Below are 14,623 nucleotides of genomic sequence, written 5' to 3'. Positions count from 1 at the left end.
GATAAATAAAATAGATAAATAAAAATTACAATGGTGTTTAATTTTTGGGGCACTTATTTTAATTTAAATCTAATGTATTTTTTATTTGTAAAAAAATTAAGTATAAATTTAGATTTAAAAGCATTTCAGCTCATTTGAATGAAATGTTTAAAATAAAATAAAAAAATCTAACTCAACAGAAAGTCTTTTGGGTTCCTTTCCATCCATTCCTCTTATTATAAAACACCGAAAATAAAACATAGAATAAACATTTGTTCGATCTCTTTAATAATTTCTTCCATCAAATGGCCCCTTATCGGAAAATTGAGAGTACCCCGATACTACGCATTGATAATAGTATCCTCTGTACATTTTGTAAATGGTGCTCGACCCCCAACCGAGTAATGTTGCAACATTCTGTCCGTTTTGTTTGTTTGTTTTTTGCACGACTAACTCCACAGAAAAACGGAATCTGTGTTGCCGAAAGTGCTTACCTCACTTCCCAGGTTGACCTGTTATCTTCCCGGCATTATGTCTCTCATAATTAACGTCCTGTACACAACAACGCGACACAGTGCAGTGCTGACGAGGCCACTTGTCTCGTCTCTTGTTAGTCGTGGTCATAACGCGACGGCGTGACCTAAATCTAGCGTTGGCGAATCCTTCCTGGTAAAGCAATAGTTGTTATTTTAACATTGCGTTACTATCAACAGTATTTTTTTTTTTTCGACTATCCGTCGCCCTCACGTGTTGCTCAGTGTCCTCATATTAGATCAGAACGGTAGAAATGTACAGAGGTCCGCCCGTGTAATATACTGTAATGCTCATTCCTGTCAAATGACCATAAACTTCAACTTCAACTTTGCTGTTTCTGTGAATTTTTTTTTTTTAATTGACTTTTTTCTTGAAATGAGCGGTGCCTTAGGGTAGTGGGGGGCGGCAATCCAGCGGCCTCAGCTTTTGCACGGTGCTGGTGGCCAGGCAGCTGGCGGCAGGCGACAGCCGAGGCCCAGCTGCAGGCCCCGGAGCGACGCTGGTGGATCGCAAGAGGAGGAGTGATGTCACTTCCTGCTGCGCCACTTTATTAGGTATGCATGCAATCCAACGCCGTCTGATACAAGAGCTTTTCGAAGGTTGCTGAATTTCAACTTTATTTTTGCCATTTAGTTCCTACAAATGTTGTGTTTTTTTGGGGGGGTTGCTGTGCCCAACAGAATCTAAGTAAAAATTATTATTTTTTTAATGTTTTAAATTCAGGTGAAGGAAAGTCTGGATTAGTAATGCTGAAATATAAAATTGGAAACTTTTTTAAATGGTGAACACAAAAAAATAAAAAATGTATAAAAAAAAAAGAAGAAATATTAGCTTCTAATTAATATTTGCAATGAAATACAAAAATGTCCTTGTTAAAAATTAAATTATTGTGTAGTAGTGCTTAACTCAATTTTTTAAAAATATATACCGGAATTTAACACATTTCACATGTATAAAAATACACTTTTGTTGATTTGAATTTGAAAAAAAATATGGAACAAATTATGGCGGTGTAAAAAAATAAATCAAAATTTTTTTTTAGTTTAAAGGAAATGTAGCAAATAATAAATACTGCGCAAAAATGATTTTAATAAATCAATAATCATGCACATATGGATGAATGTATTAATTTCTAAAATTAATACAAAAAGCTAATGTGGAACTGATTGACAATTACATGAATAAATTAAAAAGAAATAGAAAAATAAATTGTACGAATATACGATCTTGTGCGACTGGCTTACGAAATATATGAGAATATGATAAAATATGTGCTAAAAATATAATCACGCCTCACCGTAACTACCTTGTGTCAACTTATCATATACAAAAAACCCATAATATAATAAATCGGGCGCTTTTAAAAGCAAATGGTGCTTTACTTGCTGAACCGGCATTTCAATCTCCAATAAATTAGAGCACTCACTCCCTCGCAATCATCATCATCGTCGTCGTCGTCAGTATCCATGCCGCCATAAGCTTGCTTTTACTGGTTAATACGAGACGCTTTATTGTGCATTAAATGACGTTCTGGTGGGCTTCGTATGCTTCCGCATAACGATATTATATTTGATATTTGGGAAGCTTGTCCTCACCTTCGCCTCGGATCAAAGCCAATCAACGGCCTCCTATCGCCGCGCCGCCTGTGTCTATTTGCATGTGCGCGCGCGTGGCGAGGGCCCCGTGGCGACGAGATGGCGGGGCCGAGTCAACGCTATCGGCCGTAAATCCCAGCGGCGGCGGCGGCGGTGGCAGGAAATGATGTGACTCCGGCAATTTATATCAAATAACTTTTGAGGACGTGGCGAGCGCCGCGGGAGCGATAACTCTTCTTCTTCCTTCCCCCGCGCGGTTTAATTGAGACATTTCTCTTGATCTGTGTTGTTGAGATGTAATGTCGCTCGTTATCGCGCCCGAGCGAAGGTCACGCTGACTGTTTGAGCATGGTACAGCCAGCTAAAGACGCAACGTAGTCGGCTAGACACAAGTCTGCTGACCCAGACGGACAAATACAGTGGCCTCACAAATCATCTTTACTCATTGAAACGTATGTAAATGCCGTTAATCCGTTCCAATCCCCCCCCCCAAAAAAAAATATTTTTTAAGCAACTATGAGCACAAATGCAGCAAAAAATTTAGTCAATATATCACTACTCACAGTCACACATTATTTATCCTCTGCAAGGAGCCCAGAACACTTTATCCGTATTATACTGCCCCCATGTGGCCAAGGTGGGCACTATGGCCATTCAATTAATGCAAAATCTTCAAAGGCTAAAAATGTAGCCTTTCCATAATCTGTTAACGTTAGCATTAACTTTGCTCGACATTTGTTCTAAATGACTGTCAGTGCTGCTGTTTTGGTTAGCAACAAGCGTTCCAAATGTGCCCGACGACCGGACCTTTTTAAAGTCCGTGCGTTGCCGCAGCTGCACACATGCGAGTGTTGATGAGATTGACACACACACAAAGTTCATAATTGTGGTCGGAGCTCATTATTCCACCCACCTTTCAAACAGGGAGGGAAAGAAGGTTGGGGGTGGCGCTCCGGCCTCTCTGACACAACCACGTCCGCCCGGCGCTCGCGATTGGTGGGATGAATTATGGCTGTTGAGAATTAAAAGGTCCCCGGTGTCAAAATAATTCACGATATTATGCATATCTGGCCGGATATTTGGATTAGGAAGATAATAAAAGCTGCGGCGGAGTATTGACTGCGAGGGGGGGGGGGGTGTTGGCGCTGGGTTCAAGGTCCAACAAGTGCGTGCACGTATGGGCCTGTCAGTCAGATGGTGTGTGTGTGTGTGTGTGTGTGTGTACTGGCCCATGCCACACACACACACCCAACCTGAGATTTGAGCATAATTGTCCCAAAACTGCTCATCAGTGGATCTGCCTGCCGCCATTAGGGCCCGGCAATATGGTGTGACATTCGCATTCGCCTCTGTGACAGGTTATTAGAGCGCCGTAATTAAGCCGACTATCCTGGCGTACAGGAAAAGAGAATTGTTTAAAAAAAAAAATGCGCAATTTGAATAATAAATACATGAAAGACATGAAGTTTTTTTCCAGCCAGGTAAAAAAGTAGGAGTTGGAATTCATATTACGTGAGGAGCTCAGTAAGGAATTTTAAGGATTTACTCTGCGACTGTTATGCGTTTTCTTGGGCTTTTTTTAATTTTTTTTTTATGCTACCAGTGAAGAAAAAAAAGTGGAAGGATGTGATTTTTTTTTTTTTTTCCCTCCCTCGGCTCTGACCAATAAATCGGCAAAAGTCTGTCGCTTTTACTGTGATTTAATGCCAATATTGTATTTTATTAATCCCAAAATATTAAAGTCCGCCTAACAAAAAAAAAATAAATTGACTAATTTTTTTTCTCCCCTTTGTGAGTAGTTTTACTCTATTTTAACTTCAATATGAACTTCTTTTTTTACAGTTGTATGACAAAAATATTCAAATGTTACATATGACACACTGCATGTTGTGTAAATCATTATCTGAATGTTTCTTTTGTATTGGTAGTATTCTGCGTCTTCCAAATGTTGTTGTTGTTCCTGTGCAACCGTGTGAAAATCCGAGTGAGGGGATAAAAAAATAAAAAAAATAAAGGTGCGATTTAAAAATGATGCTGGCTATTACACGACTTAAGACAACAAGTGGACGTTGTTATGAGCAATAAGGCCCATCTGCTATGCCCCCACTTTCGTCCACATGGTGTGTGAATATGATAATACCTGAGAAATGTAACATAATAAGTCCCCGGTGCTTATGTAAGCCCGTTCGATGTGGATTCAAATGAAAAGTCCCCTCTTTGGGAAGGTCTCCACAAACGTGTAAAAACGTGTTTTAATTGACGCCATCCAAAGCCCACCTTCACACAGCAAAGTGTTCATGTTAAATAGTGGAGCAGTGGGGTCCGTGTAGTGTTGCCTTTGTGGCACGCTCGCTGAACAGAAGGTCCGCCCGTCCCCCCACCCCCCACCCCCGCCTGCCCCCTCCTTCATAACGGTGGCAGATGGCTGCAGATGAATCCCTCATAATCATGTCAGGACGGCTCGTCCGATCCCGATTCATCTCTTTAAACACATTTCATGCTTGCACAAAGATGGAGGCGGCCGGCGCGCGACAAAAGTACACAAAGATTGTCCTTGCAAACAAGTGTTCCCGCTCTCTAACACCACTTAATCACGGGCGCTCCTGTTATCGCGCCGCACAACCACCCCAACACACATCGGCGCTCACGAGCAAGTCCGCCTTGTTTCCACCTTTGAGGCTTTCTCGCTCTTCCTGTTCATCTTATCGTCGTCATTACCGATGCCTTAACGCTAACCGTGTCGGGCTACGTCGCATTCAGGATCGTCGGCACCCGATGCGTCCTCGTTCGCTGCGTTTCGGCCCCGACGTGATGATCACAATCGCTGAAAGGCATTGTGGGAAATGTAGTCTTGGATGTGTTTGGAGGCGCGTCTTTATACGTATCGCAGTGTTGGTCTTCCTCGCCTTTGTGCTTTGGACCTCAGGGGTCTTGAACGTGCACCCTGACTTTGCAACAAAAACTTTTCAGATGATAGGAAACGAGTTGCGCTACCAGGATGCGTCAAAAAAAAAATAAAAAAATGTTTTGTATCCCGCTAATTGCAACTGAAGCATCTGTCACTGCTGCAGTTTGGACAATTTAATCTTCAGTTAAGCTTGCATGTTTTTGCAATGTGCAGGTCGGTCGCTGGGAAATAATCAAATTTGTAATATTATTTGCGATGCTCCCATTTATTTAATTAATGTATTAATTAATTTATTTATTATTTTTCTATTTTATTTTATTTTATTTTTTATTTTTTTATCTGTCATCTGCCCCCCACTTCCTGTCCATCCCGTGATAAATGCGATGCCACTGGCCGCCCTTGTGAAGTATAAATCTTTGAAACAAGCTCCCATTGTGTCTCGCAAGCGTGCTGACAATTTGCCATAAAGTGAATTGTGATTTTTCTTTTTTTTTTTTTTTTCTGTCTGCCCCTCTTCCTCCCTCCCCCTTGTCAGCCATGATAATTGTGGATCAGGTGACGCTGGTCTCACCTCATTTCAGGGGCCATGCTCGACTAGGGCCATTCTCTCCACTCCAAGGCCACATCATTGCGCAGCTCCCCCACTTCTCATTAAAGCCTCCTGAGTGGCTGCTCTCTCTCGCTCTCGCTTGCGCTCGCTCACTCCCATGTTCCACATCGCAGATTTGTTTAGCTCTTGTTTTCTGACTGGATGCCCTCCTCCGCCTTCGCATTAACCCCTTGAGTGAGGACCGCCACCCCCCTCTTTCTAGTCCACGTCCCCATCCTCACATTTCAAGCGCTGTTATTTCAAATTCCCCCGACAGGATGGCTTTGGTTTCAAACCTTTTTTTTTTCAAGGTTTTCCCACTCTGAGTTTGGTCGTGTTTGCGAATACTCTCATTTCCTCCAGGGCTTTGAATCGATCGTTTGATGACATCACTGATGTGATGTAGCCCGCCAGGATGAGAAGCGAAACCCGACAGCGGCAATTTTGCCGGTTGAGAAGATGCTGCCGTATCCGTAGCGGGATTCTAAATTGCACTTGATCCGTTCAGCCGACGGTTTCATACTTGTGACGCAAAAAGATGTCAATTCCTGTTACGGGGAACACAAGTGGGAAACGAAATTTGTGACTTCACATTTGTATAAAAGTGAACAAAACCATTCTTCTCCCCGGCAAACTTTGCTGATTGTTGCTGATTGTTCAATTATTCATGAAGGAACCCGCCGAAGAAGTGTGATTAACGTGAAATAACAATTTGCTAATTTATGGAAACTCGCAATTAACTCGCCTCATTCGCCGTGACCGCATGAAACATTCATAAACACAGGCGGGTGATTTCTTTGATTCCAACTTGTCTTTTGGTCCGAAAAGTTTTGTTGACGGAAAATAATTGCGCAATCCCAAAAGTTGTCGTGCAGCAGACTTTGTCCCAAATCGTCGTCACTTGTTGCTCGGCCCAAATTGGTTTTCGACTTGTACACCCGTCAATGGCAGTGAATGAGTTTTAACGTGGAATTAACTTGAAACTTGAAACGACTGCGTTACGGCCAACCGCAAAAAAAAAAAATGTAAAAAGTGAGTTCAACATGCGGAGTGAGACCAATTTAGCTCTATTTGCCGATTAATTTGGGCCCACCTGTGATGCGGGCTGCGCTAAGTAGCTACATCAGTTTTAATTAGGGCCCTCACAGAGTGGCTGGCTCACGAAAATGAGGGGATTAATTATCACGTTTAACAGATATCACGGTGACAAACGGCGACGGAGGAGGAAAAAAAAAAAAAAACACCTTTTGGATCTCACTTCCTGTCTTTCAAACAACCTTGGATGAGAAGCATCCTCCATCATTCGTCACCATGGTGACACTTGGACTGTTTACCTCGATCTAAAAATAACGCTTTCTGCGTATCTAGTTTGTCTTTTAAGAATCAATTATTTCATCAATTAATCGAGTATTCAGATGGATCTGATTTTTAAAAATTTTTTTTGTCAAAATATTTTTGTGGTCCCGCACAAACCCAAAATTCGTCAATTTGCTTAGCCGTCATGTAAACTTTTATTATTAGTAATTACAGCTACCTACCGGTGCCACCTGTTTTTTTTCCTCGTATATTTGAGCGATGGCAATCATTTGTTCCCGTTTACAGTTGAAAATCGTCCAGCAAGAGAGTCGCTCCTGGCAGAGCACGTTGGCTTGTCGCCGTCGTCTCCCCAGAAAAAGCGTCATATTCATCATCATCACCGGCCGCCATTAGACCACGTCAACCTATTAGACAAATCACATTATCGCACTTCTATTCATTAAACTCAAAGCCACTCGGAGCGGCAGACGGCGCGTCGGTGCCAAAGGGCGGCGCACTCCAACATTCCACTTCACCACCTCGCCACTTAACATTTGCATACAGGCAGCGGGCCACAATATTAGGTACGCCTGCGTCATCCGGCGCGGCTACTGGATATGCCCGTCGCTGCAAACGGACACAAAATAATGAACATTTTGTTCAAGGAATACCTGAGCGTCATTATTTAAAAAAAAATCAAATGAAAAAAAAAATACGCATTTTTTTGGTTGTTTAGAAAAAAATAAAAATTCAGCACAGCTGCATTTAAATCAGAATCATTTTTGGTCCCAAGTAAATATGACAAGAAAAAAAAAGTCTCAAAGTAATATTTAATGTGCACATTTTCTTCTTATGACTTTTTTCGCAGTTTTTTCGCACTCCTCTCCCATCTGCTGCCCCCCCCCCCACCTTACTGTGTGTGTGTGTGTGTTTCCATCCCACGATGGCGTTGACCCGCGCTGTCGTCTCCCTGATTAGCTCCCTGATTCACTTTCCTTGTGCGCTAATGTGCAATCAATCACCATCAATTAGACAAAATGTTCAATCATTAAAAGCATTATCATCAATTAAAGTAATGATCACTTCCCGCCAACGCTTCGTGACCACACACACACACACGCGCGCGCACGTTCGCCCCCACCCTCACGTCTTCTGATTTCTAAACTTATTTTTTTAATCTTTCATGATGATGATGATGATGCACATGCACTGATTGCTTCGTCGGAATTTTTTTTTTTTTCACCGCCAATATGTGCATTTGGTAAAGCGTTTTTTTTCTTGGCGTTAAGTTGTTCTTTGTAATAGTTTTCAACACCTTATATTATACAAACGTTTTATTTGTCATCGTTTAATACTTTTAAGAACCATTCATTTGGTTATGACTTTGTGTGGGTGGCTCAATATTTTAGCGAAGATTATCGTGTTGCAATCCAAGTCATTTCCTGACAATTGATGATGAATGCTGCAATCTCCAAATGATGAACATGTAAGTTGATTTGTTTTATTAAATTAAATTTGATGAGTTGTTGCATTTTAATTGTTATATATTCTGTTAATTAATAATTAATACTTTTTGACGTCCATATCCGTCAATGGTAGCGAATGTTAATTTGGAGTGCAATGATTTCTATAAAAGCTTAAATGTATGTATAAAAAAATAAATAAAAAAAAATCAAGGATAATGTAACATTTTTTTTTCCTTTATTTTGAATGTCTTGGCATCACTTTTGGATGCTGATTAATGGTGAGCTACTATTCTTCTCCCTTCTCCTTCAACCTCGGCCACGCAGTGTTGACAGCGCTCGAGTCATTGCCACGATGTGCGAGGGCCTGCACAGAAAAGCCCCGAGGGGCGTTTGGAGGGACCTGTCAGTGCCTTCCTTCAATGTGCACAAGCGTTTTGTGTGGCTTCGGTGCCACCTGAGCAAAGCAGGCAGCTCATCGGGGGTCAAGCCCCCCCCCCCCCCCCCCTCCTCTTCATTCCCTCGCTGCAGCGCGAGTGCAAAGGAAATGGGCCTGAACATTGCACACGAGCCTGACTGGGAAGCACCATTAAGCCCGGCAGTCACTCTGGATGGAAAATGAATGTCCATTATTACACACTGAAGCGTCCATTCACATCCGATTCCTCATAATGATGACATCATGGAGGCCATGAAGAAGGCTGTTTTACAATCCTGCCACGTTGACATAGCGATAACCACAAAGACCCTCGCACGCACCTGAACACATCGCAGGCGTGAAGACGGGATTTTGCACTTTCACCGACTGCACGATTTATATAACCAAGACCCGCCGTACTGGAGATGTCGCATGCAGTATGTATGTGTTTTGATATCATATACAATGTATCACAGTTTTAGAGTGATGATATCATAGACAATGCAATGTATCACAGATGCATGTAAAAAATGGCATTGTAGATAAAAGTATAATACAAACGTGATATTCATACATATATTGTATCGGAGTGATATCGTGACATATCGTAGATATTATTATAAGGCATGCACATGTTCTCCATGATTATCATATCGACATTGCGAATAATCGTGGCTGGTATCATTGATATCGTCATGTATCAAATAATTTCATAAAGATGCAGGGTTATTTCGTCATTGATATCTTGATCTAGCGTGTAAAAGGTATTGTGACGATATCGTCGACATTGATTCTCCATGTATCGTGATGACGACATGACACTGTAAAATATCTGAGATTGCATCGGTTGTATTTTAGATGGAATTAAATATCATAATTTAGTGATTGTATTTTAAATGGTATCGCGATAGGGATCTTGTGTGTGTATCATAAAAGACATTGCATCATAAACATTTGTTTGCTGCCCCTCCTTTTTGGTTCAGAGCAGCTGCCGCCAGTGATTTGATAATTGATTAAGGGCACCTGTGCGGAAAAGAAGGACTTTGTGGATTCAAGAGCAGCATTGAGGCCTCAACTTTGCATGGGATAACTCAGCTAAGATCAGGAAGAAATTCGGGAAGGAACCACTTGTGAGTACTTTCGAATCGCCAATTTGTTTACTTTCCTATTCCAGAAATGTCTTGAACTATTTTTGAGTGCTTTGCATATTTTAAACTACGCTGGATTTTTTTTGGGAGCATTTATAAAATAAATTGGTTCTGTGACGTGTGACCATTTTTCTCCTCAATTTAAAAAATAAAAAAAAATAGAAAAAAGCAAAAAAATGCAACTTTGACTAGCGCAAATGACAACAATCGCTTTAACGAAGGCAAAGGCGCAGAGTCGTCGGTGCGCTAGGCGGCCCGTGAACGCCAGTTTAGCAACGACGCATTGTTCTCTCAATCACTATGATGAGCGTCAAGCCCGCTGAGAGTTTTGACAGCTCCGAAACAAAGACCGCGTCCTCCCTTCCTGCTGCACCCTCACCATGACCGAGATCTGTCGACACACAACGTTGTAATTATCTTTAAAGAAAAAAAAACGAGACGCTTTATCTTGCTACTAGATGTTCTCCAGAATTCCCAACAAACTGGACTGGAAGGTGAACAAAATCATACATCAGAACAAAAAAAAAAAAAAACGAGAGCAGATGCTAACGCGGCTAATGAGCTTTTAATTGGCCATTTTGAGCCATCACCTTCTCCAGACTGACAATTACGCTAACGACGTCTGATGAGGTTACTTGGCGCTAACTACATTAAAAGAAGACGAAGAAGAAGACATCAGCCCTAATGACTCTTGGTGTTAACTACCTTGTATGGGGAAGGTGGAAAAAAAATTAGAAGGAAGGCTTTTGTGATTTTTTTTTTTTTTCTTTTTTTAAATCCTTTGTTTTATTATAGGCATCGTGATATCACATCAATATCATGTATAATTTATAACAAAGGGTATTGTGACTTATTCTCACAAATATCGGGATTTGGCATACTTGGTATCATGATATCATAATGTCGATATCATGACGTTATCATCAAAATGGCAATGTGTCCTACGCATGTTGGTGATATAGACCCTGCGATTTATCGCAAATGGTTTTGTGATGACATATCGTAAGTGATATGATGTGATGTTATCATTGCTTGTGACTTTACTGTAGATGATATCGTTTAAGGTATCATGAGGTCTTGGATATTGTAATGTTTTGTGGTGCTCACGTGGCATTATTTTTGAGCATACAAGGATTTGGCTTGACTTGAATGAGACAAAGGTACGATTATTGAGTTTTTTTGACCCTCGAAAAAAAAAAAATTGGTGTTAATTACTAACGGGAAAAGGTGACAAGCGACTGTCGAATCCGAGTAAAGGATGCACGCATTTAGTGCTTAAGTGGCTAACACGGTTATTTCCGCCTTCTTTGCTTCTTTTTCCGTGTGTGTTTTGTTTTTGTATCGGTGCGGTGGCGTCGGAGGCGCGTATATGCGCCCGGCGAAAGGTAATCTCGCGGCCAGTTGAGCCATGAACAAACAGGGACAGCTGGCCTAATTGAATCATTTGAGCCCAAGACAGCTCAACTCGCGAACGAGTCGCCAGCCGTGAAATCGCGTCTGCGCTCGCACCGACGGCTTCCTTTTACGACGGCTCCGTGTTGGCTTGTCTCTTTCTCTCTCTCGCGCGCCAACTCTACCCGCGCTTGAAGAAAGATGCGTGCCGCCTCCCTTTTTGCCATTACGATTCATGCATTATTGACAAAGAAATTAGGCAGAATGTTGACAATTTTCACCGGTAATTAAGGAACGACACAAAGCTTCCTGCCTCTTTGTTGACAATCACAATCATTCATCAGCAAAGATTTTGTCAGGTATCGTTGATATTGGGACGTATCGTAATATCAGACAACAGGACGTATTATAGATGATATTGTGATATCAAACTGTGATGCATGTAAATTTTATACAAAATACCCCCCCAAAAAATCCTTTGTTTCATTGACGCGTAAAGATTTTTTTATTTTTTATTTTTTTATTTTGTAGCTTGTAGTGTGATAAATATTAGGGTGCTTAATGGATGGTATCACGATATCATACGCATCTCTCTAAGAATGTTGCGATATCATAAATGTGCTATATTGTTTTTTTTTTTTAATGTATCGTTGATATTGTGACGATATAATTGGATTCAGAATTTAGATATCAATGATTTTCCATGTATTGTGATGATATCATAGACTTTGTGATGTAGCTTATATGGTATCAAGGTATCATACATGTTTACGAGCATTATTGATGATATTTTGTTTATCATATTCACGGGGTGTCATGAATGGCACGTTGATGATATCTCAACTTAATGTAGCCACAATGTTTTACTGTATCGTCAATTTGTGAAATATTGCCATGGTATCATGAATTTCAGAACACATTGCGGATGCTTACTGAGATGATATCGCCAACTGGTATCGTTTGTGTTGTTCCTGGTTCTTGTCGGTCTCTTCCTTGCCTTCCTGCGTGCAGCCGATGCCGATTGGCCCGCATCCAGGCCTTCATTGGAAAGTAATGCTCTTCACTGAACTGAGTTATGAGCATCTGTTTGTCACACACCGACGCTCTATCCCGCCTCTCCCAATCAAAGCGTACCAAGGGGGCGGGGGACGCAAACATCTGTCATTAGCCATTTGATAATTCTCCACCAAAATCAACTTTCAGCGGGATGCTTCACATACAAACGCGGCTCGCCAAGGCTTGTGATTTTGTTTCTTTGCTGTTGTTTTTTTTTTTTTTGATCAAACGAGAAAAATCAAGGACGACAGAGCGGCGGCGTGGTCGTGAGTGATGTTCTCTGTGCGTTGACGCATTTCAAAGGTTAGCATTGATGACGTTGACTTTGATGGCAAAAAACATTTTCAAGTTGGTCCAAAAACTCTTTTAGGTCGGGGAACTTTGTGAAACCTTCTTAACACACATCAGAATGCTTGGTGCTGGCCAGAAATAGAAAAAAAAAACTGCATATACAATACAAGTTTGAAAATTAATTTACTACCATTGACGGCTAAATAAGTTTTTTTTTTTTTTTTTTTTTTTTAACTCGGCTAGTAGTGAATGAGTTAATTATAAAATTGGGAGACAATTTCTATGAAAATATAATTTGAATTAATTAAATGTAAAAATATTTTTTTCATAATTAATAAATCTTATACCACTAAATTCTGAAATAAATTTAGAATGTTATATATGCATTTTTTTTTTTACAAAACGGTATAAAACTTTTCTTATTGCATATTCTCAATGAAAAAAATATTACAAGTTAGGAAAAATATTATAAAAGCCTCCAAACATTAGAAAACTACTTTATGGACCACGATGTTAAGTGCTATTTTTTTCCCACATGATTCTAAAAAGCCAACTAAAACAAAATGAGTCACTTGGCTTCGTCTGGGTCGACATGCTCCTCTTGTGGAGAAGGAACAGTTGTTGTCGCCTGGCCTCCGAGTGCTGCTCAAACACTGGCCCCGTGTGTGTGCGTGCGTGTGCGCGTGTCTGGCATCCACTTGGCGGCGGCAGAAGGCCCATAAAGCCGCCCTGTGTTAATTCTGCCGTAATTATCACGGGTGCCACATGTTCGGCAGGATGTCCGACCGCTGCAGAGCCACTCGGCGAGTTTGCGGGGCAAAATCCTCGTCGAGCCGGGGTGACAGTTGGCGGCGGTGATTAGGAGGGGGGGCGGCGGCGGCGGCGGCGCTTTTGCTTCTGGAGCCTTGCCCCGCACATCTCATTTCCTGTGGTGGTCCTTTGTAATGATGTTTAGTGGCGCGCATGCTGCTGAATAAGTGGACGCGCATGTGTGACAATCGCCAACAATTCCCTCGTCGGACTTCTCTCTGGACGATGTCATAAATATGCAAAATGCTCAACTTATGATTACATTTAAATGTACCTAATAACTGTCGTTGTTCAAGATTAAATGTTAAGATGTTCAACTTCCAAGTTGAAGACAACTGAACTGTATGTAGGCAGTGATTCTTTCATCAACCACTAGAGGGCGTCCTTGGTTAACATGCAGTATTTTAGTGCAAAATTTAAATATTACAAAAAATTAAACATGTATTTTGCAAGGAAATATGTATTTAAATTAAATTTGAAAAATGTAATTAAAAATGTATTCAAATTAAAAATATTATTCCAAAGTATATTATGAAAAATGTGTTACTGAACAGTCAGAATACTATGCAATGGAAAAAAAAAAGGTATGAGAAAAATAATGACAATTTTTACAACATGTAAAAGATTTACGGAAACGTAACGTGAAATTTGAGGGATTATTAAATGCAGAAAAAAATGCTTTATGGTGGGGCATTATAACTGGGATAAAATTTAATAATTAAAAAAATATTTGAAAATCAAGTTTACAATTTTTTTTTTTCATGACACTTTTTTCACTGCTCTTTTTGTCTTCAGTATATTTAATTTACCTAACCTAACATTTGAATATATTAAAACAATACTAATAATTGAGCAATTTCAATAAACATTTCATATTTTGGGGGGGGTTTGATGTTTTGCAAATCTTCTTCCGCATAAGTAAGGTTGCGACATTAGCGCAAATGATGATCCATCACGGCGAACGAGCTCCTTCACACGCAAGCCGTAACGAGCATCTTGCTGATCTTTATATGGAGCATTAGCATAATCATCGGCGTGCTTTGCAGTCGCGGTCGATAAGTGGTCCTCTCCGTCTGCTCCCTCAGCCACCAGCGCCCCCCCCCCCCCCTCGACGCGGCCCTCGCGTGCTTTGGCAGGACGGCGC

At 40.9% G+C, this 14,623-nt stretch overlaps 1 long non-coding RNA gene across 3 annotated transcripts in view; it reads left to right on the top strand.

Annotated features, from left to right (window-relative positions):
* The first annotated feature begins 9,769 nt into the window (after positions 1–9,769).
* Positions 9,770–14,623, top strand: part of LOC148318476 (uncharacterized) — an 86,829-nt gene continuing 81,975 nt past the window's right edge. For all 3 annotated transcript variants that reach the window (XR_015839952.1, XR_015839951.1, XR_015839953.1), the window contains exon 1: positions 9,770–9,912. This is a non-coding gene — a long non-coding RNA (uncharacterized LOC148318476). The remainder of the gene's footprint in view (positions 9,913–14,623) is intronic.

The sequence above is a fragment of the Idiotropiscis lumnitzeri genome, chromosome 19 (assembly GCF_059441095.1).
Source record: "Idiotropiscis lumnitzeri isolate Australia: NSW breed Sydney's pygmy pipehorse chromosome 19, RoL_Ilum_1.0, whole genome shotgun sequence".
NCBI classification, from domain to species: Eukaryota; Metazoa; Chordata; class Actinopteri; order Syngnathiformes; family Syngnathidae; genus Idiotropiscis; species Idiotropiscis lumnitzeri.
This window is presented reverse-complemented; position numbering and strand designations above follow the sequence as displayed.